The 6140-nt window shown below is 44.9% G+C and overlaps 1 long non-coding RNA gene across 2 annotated transcripts; it reads right to left on the bottom strand.

Annotated features, from left to right (window-relative positions):
• Nucleotides 1-1903: 1903 nt before the first annotated feature.
• LOC109758969 (uncharacterized) lies at nucleotides 1904-5911 on the bottom strand. 2 transcript variants are annotated; one of them, XR_002231963.3, is made up of 5 exons: nucleotides 5275-5911; nucleotides 5068-5203; nucleotides 3579-4802; nucleotides 3009-3077; nucleotides 1904-2552 (listed from the first exon to the last, which is right to left on the bottom strand). It is a non-coding gene; the product is annotated as an uncharacterized lncRNA (long non-coding RNA). The 2 variants fall into 2 exon arrangements; XR_002231958.3 differs by having other exon boundaries at nucleotides 5068-5197.
• Nucleotides 5912-6140: the final 229 nt, after the last annotated feature.

Raw genomic sequence — 6140 nt, 5'->3', positions numbered from 1 at the left:
GAGATAAGGCCTCGTGAACGGCCAGTCCTACTCGCCATCAAGGTTAGTTATACGTACTCAGCTATCTTTCTCCATTACATTGTGTGTGCTTCCATCAATGATTACAAATGGTAACAAGGAGTGGTGTTGCAGGCTGCTATACAGAGTGAGAGAGATAGAACGGAGAATCTTCTGGCGGAGGCGGCGGAGAGGCAGCGGGAGTTGGAGGAGAGGACGACAAAGATGTTGGAGGAGGAGAGGGCACGGAATGACATGCAGGCAAGGGCCATGTACGAGCTCCTTGTGGTAAGTTTCTTCTGCAGATTAGCCAAAACATTCATGTAGTGTTTGTCTCATCACTAACTAGTATGACTGAGTCATCAAAACCAAATGTGCAGTCTGTGTGCGAGAAGACCGGTCAGACCGCTCCGCCGATGCCAGTGATTGTTCCTGGGACCACGGTGAGTTTAATTTGAATGGACATTACTTGCTAGTCTTAACATTTGAGTGTCATCATGCTAACGAGACATTGGAAATGATCTTTGGTGCAGCATAACTCCAGACAAGCATCGCACGATCCTTCTCCAGCTACCGGCACGAGCCTGCCCGCTCCTACACCTCCATGATCATGGTAAGTTTCTCTAGTGTTTTGCTTAACAAATGCATAAAGACCTAGACTTAGCCTTATTTCCTCCAATATGCTTACCACAATGACCTAGACTTAGCATAATTAGCTTAGTTAGCTCATAAACAATCCATTTTACCCAAGTTAGCTCTAAAATGACCCATTTTACCTAGACTAGCTCCAAAATGATCCATTTTACCTATGTTAGCTCTAAAATGACCCATTTTACCTAGGTTAGCTCCAAAATGACCCATCTTACCTAGGTTAGCTCCAAAATGATGCATTTTACCCAAGTTAGCTCTAAAATGACCCATTTTACCTAGATTAGCTCATAAACGATCCATTTCACCTAGGTTAGCTCACAAACGATCAATTTCACCTAAATTAGCTCATAAATGTCATATATTCTTCTTCTTCTTCTTCATTTTCTTCTTATTCTTCTTCTCCAAAATGACATAAGTTAGCTATAACTTAGCTCTAATATGCTTAGTTCACTCAAAGATGGCATAATTAGCTAGGTTGGCTCCATTTTACCTAAGTTGGCTCTAATATGCTAAGTTATCTCTACTATGCTTAGTTTCCTATAGGTTAGCTCCAAAATTACTTATGTTAGCACAAAATGACCAAGTTTACATAATAAGCTTAATTATAGTCTTCTTCTTCTTCTCCAAAATGACATAAGTTAGCTATAAGTTAGCTCTAATATGCTTAGTTCACTCAAAGATGGCATATTAGCTAGGTTGGCTCCATTTTACCTAAGTTGGCTCTAATATGCTAAGTTATCTCTAATATGCTTAGTTTCCTATAGGTTAACTCCAAAATTACTTATGTTAGCACAAAATGACCAAGTTTACATAATAAGCTTAATTATAGTCTTCTTCTTCTTCTAGTATTCTTCTAGTCTTCTTCTAGTATTCTTCTAGTCTTCTTCTTCTTCTTCTTCATTTTCTTCTAGGTTAGCTCCATTTTACTTAAGTATGCTTACTTTTTATAGTCTTCTTCTTCTTTTTCTTCTTCTTTTTCTAACATCTTGTTTATCATTTTGCAGATTTGATTTAATTCACGGAAGCTTGCATGGATGGAGTGATTCTTTTCCATTTGTGCTTTTATAGATGGAGTGCTTGTTTGGATGAACTATGTTTCTTTTGTACTATGCATGTATGGTAGGATGACACTATCGTAATATGTATGGTTGGATGCATGTATGTGGAACTTGCTATGTATGGTTGATGGAACTACGCATGTATGATGAAATTATATGTGTTGGATATCTCATATGTTTGCTGTGAACTTGCCATGTGAAAAATATATATGTATCATCTATTTGCTGTGAAAATGGTTGGGTATAAGAAAAAACAGAAAAGAGAGGCAATGCAGGCTCTTTGCCGTCTGCCACCGACGGCAATGGGCTCTTTGCCGTCCACCGCGGACGGCAAAGAAGCCACGTGGCAACCACTTATGCTTCCTGGCAGCTGACCCATTTGGTCAGTTTGCCTACAGTGGCAGACGGCAAAGGCTTGATGCTCTTTGCCGTCAGCGGCGGACGGCAAAGGCTGCCGTTAGACGCCTAACGGACTAACAGCGAATTTATTGCCGTCGGCTTTCTTTGCCGTCCGCCGCTGATGGCAAAGGCCCCTTTGCCGTCCGCTTCAGAAAGCAGACGGCAAAGAAGCTCTTTACCGTAGCCTACTTTGCCGGAGCCTTTTGCCGTCCGCGGCAGACGGCAAAGGCCTTTGCCGTCCGCCATCCTTGCCTCTGCCGTCTACCGTGGCAAACGGCAAAGTAGCTGATTCCTGTAGTGAATCTGTACATAGTTACTACAACCTAGATATGCCTACTATTACAATATTACAATATTTACATTCTATTACAATCAAACAGAAGAGACAGCTCTTTGCTGAGTAGAGCTATATGGTTTCGAACTTCAAATTTTGTAGACCTCGAGCTCCTGAACACAAAGACAAGCATCATTAGAGATTAGAGTGTACACATGCTAGGACTAGCATTGGTTAAAAATAACTAATAATCACATGATGAAGTCCTAGAATGAAATTTCAGTAGTGACCAGATCTAGATCTATAGGAAACAGAACAGCCATGACAAAATCCTAACCAGAATGCATTTAATAAAAATGGATTGCATCTGGTTACTGTAGTGCAAGCTAATGACATGAAGGTTCCATCAGGCAATGATCAACTACTCAAAACCATTCCGTGCTTTGCAAAAAAATACTAGATGAATCTCACTAACACGAGCACTAGGCGATTAATAGAAGAAGTAATCAGCAGATGACACAATAACAAGTGAAGGATTTATCTATGTCCCTCTGGAAGAGATCTAAATCAGGGTATGTAAATGGTTCATCATCAGCTAGTAAAAGGTAGATGTGAGTTTGTAGCCATACCGACATGGTTGGTTGCAATCTTGCCATCCTTTGAGGGAGAAAGGTGTTGCCATCACCCCTGCATTGTTGCTGCCAGAAAAAGCACCATGTAATCAGGGGGTGTGGTGATCCATTAAGTACATTTCAACAAATGTGAGAGCAAGCAGGCATGAAAGGACTAGACGTAAAAATAGACGAGGTTTGTGCTATCCAGTTGTTATACAAGGACTCTCATACATACAGAACGAACTCTTATGAATCAGTTACCCTTACATGAAACTCTCCATTCCTATAACATCCTACAAACTAGTAACTGTCCTCAAACCTGAATTAAACCCATACAATATATAAGCCCAACTGCAATTGATAACTACAAGCCTACAGCAGCTCAAAGTGGCAGTATCTAAAACACAAGCATTCTTTGAAGAAAAACCACAACAATCATCAGTACTGGATTAAACTCAATGTTGTCTTCATATTAACTAATGTAGTGTTAAGTTGCTGCCAATGTTCCAAAATCTAATTAGCATCCATGTGTAATTTGGTCAGTATGAAGAAGAACAAGACTAATGAAGACACACAGAAGCAAACCTTCATGCCGTCCTCAATCTTGGCGACCTGGGACTGGATGCTGGCGACGAACTCCTTGAGTGGGGCGTTGACAGGGTAGTTGCCCTCGTCCAACACAAATTTGCAACAATCCAGTACAGCTGAAGATTGTACGCTATGGGCAGATGAAAAATGTAAGCAACGGTACTATCCACAGGCAGATTGAGGGACCTGGTGAGGTAGCTGTCGATGCGGACACCGTCGACGATGCAGGTGTCAGGATACGTCCAAGCAACAAGGAGGGGTCGGTTCCAGCAGCAGCCGTTGGGGACGCGGCTATCTCCAGCTTGGATGAGAGCCCGTCAGGGAGGAGGGAGAGTCGGGACGCGGATGTCTCGGCACAGTGAGCCTGGAGGAGCGGTAGCAAATGAAGCACTATAAATAGCCAGTGCATGTGTATCTACTAGTAAGTAATCAGACCACTACAAAAGACATAGCAAGCACCGATTCCTATATCACCAAGCCAGAAACATAAACCACAGTAGTTAAATGGAGATATATGAGCTCAAGCAGTGCATAATTCTAGGATAACATCTCCCATGCCTATATGCATAACACCGACAGAACAGCAACAGCACAAACAGTAGTATAGAAACTTAAAACAGTAACATCCCCTACATAGTAGTAACCAGGGAATTAATTGATAGTTGGTAGAGGAAAAAAATCACAAACACTACTGGTAGTAGCACGTGCATTAGTTTTTGACTGAACAAAAGATTACTTATACTAAAATAACACAGACTAAGAACTTAGATTACTTTGTTGTAACTCTTGAGCTCTTTGTCACGTTATGCCAGGTGTAATGTGACATCACAATACCACCAAACTATTCAGCAATAAGAGCATACACCTACAGCAAAGCAGAGCAGGATTCATTTCTAATCTGCATGACTGAAACTGCTCCAATTTTTGGTTTTAATATGTCTACAGCACGCAATCATTGACCACCGAGCATACGCCCACAGCAAAACAGAGGAGCAATTCAGTTCTAGATCAGATCTTAGACAAGTGATACTGGTTAATTGGTTCAATCAGGAGCAACAATACATATTTCCCTAAACCTAAAATTGCCAGTGTGTAAATCATGCCACTGGTCAAAGCACAACACCACAATCACAAGTCCAAGGCCACCACGAAGGCAGAAGCACAGACGGCCGTGGCTGCGGCAGAGTTCATCGCCTCCGTCCCACCGACTGCCTTGCCGACCTGAATAAAATAAGCATTCAACCGGATGGCAACTAGTTAGCATTTGCATTATTAGCATAAATGTTTCATAAACACCACATGAAAAACCGAATATCAAACAAAATGAGATATATTGTAAGCCTGAGACGAATCATGCATTCCTGCTATTCTTCTAGTAAAGTAGTAAATGATAGGTTGCAGGTGTAATCCAACTGGGTAGATCGATCTTCGGGGTTGCTGACTTGCACAAAGAGGAAGAGGAGGGGAGAGAGAGAGAGAGAGCTACCATCCATTGCATGGCATCCGTCAAGGTCAGAGCCCTCCTCTCCCGCAGCTTCTACATCGGCCAAGAACGTCCTCCTCTCCGGCATGTCCATGGCCCTACAGCCTCTCCATGGCATGGCCCCTTCCTTCAACTGCCTCTACGTGCACAGCACACATCAGTTCGGGGGAAGGAAGAAGCGGAGGAGGGAGAAGGAGAGAAGGCACTCACGCATCAGATAATTTGCCGGCTTCGGGCGGCGGTGGAGGTTGGACGCCGCGGCTCCTCCCCTGCCTGTGTGTGCTTCGTGGTGGACAAGGAAGCAAGGGAGGACTCCCCCACTGCCGGAGGAGTTCCTCTGCTGGTCACCGTAGCCCGACCACGGCGGTGGCGAAGAACGTCGTCGTCGTTGGGGGAGGAAGATGTCCTAGTCGCCATCGTCGTCCCTTCGAGGTGGCAGTCCAGGAGGCATCGGCGGCGGCTGCGTGCGAGGGATTGGGAGTCACGGCGGCGTGGGTTGTGGATGCGGAGAAGGGGTCCGAGGTCGTGGTCGCTGGGAGCAGAGGAGGCCATCATGGGGATGGAGCTCCAGCCTCCACTTCTAGGTGGAAAAGTGGATCGGATCTTGAAAGGAGGAGGTGGCGGCTACGATCTGGAAGGGACGAGCGCGGATCCGACCACGACCGTGGGAGAGAAGGGGAGGGGAGGGCTTGTCGGCGACCGGGGTTGGGGGAGAGGACGGAGGACGGCGGCGCCGGCAGCTGGGTGGTTGGGGATCGAGAGATTGAGACGGAGGAGGAGCGAGAGGGTTGGGGGAGAGGAGTGGATCGAGGGAGGGTCGCGGCTGTGGGACGAGAGGGGGAGAGTGGATCGGGGGAGAGGAGTGGATCGGGGAAGTTAGGGTTTGGGTGAGAGGGTGAGGGGGTGAGGGCTACCGTTGGATCCAGAAGCATCCGACGGTGGTTGATGCATGATCCGCGTGATATGCCTATGGACCAATCAGAGCGCACCAAACAATTTGAAGATTTTTTGACCATATAAATTGGTCATGATTGATTACATACAAATTTTTCATTTCATTTTTCAGTGCTCAAAAT

The sequence above is a fragment of the Aegilops tauschii genome, chromosome 7 (genome assembly GCF_002575655.3).
Source record: "Aegilops tauschii subsp. strangulata cultivar AL8/78 chromosome 7, Aet v6.0, whole genome shotgun sequence".
NCBI lineage: Eukaryota > Viridiplantae > Streptophyta > Magnoliopsida > Poales > Poaceae > Aegilops > Aegilops tauschii.
This window is presented reverse-complemented; position numbering and strand designations above follow the sequence as displayed.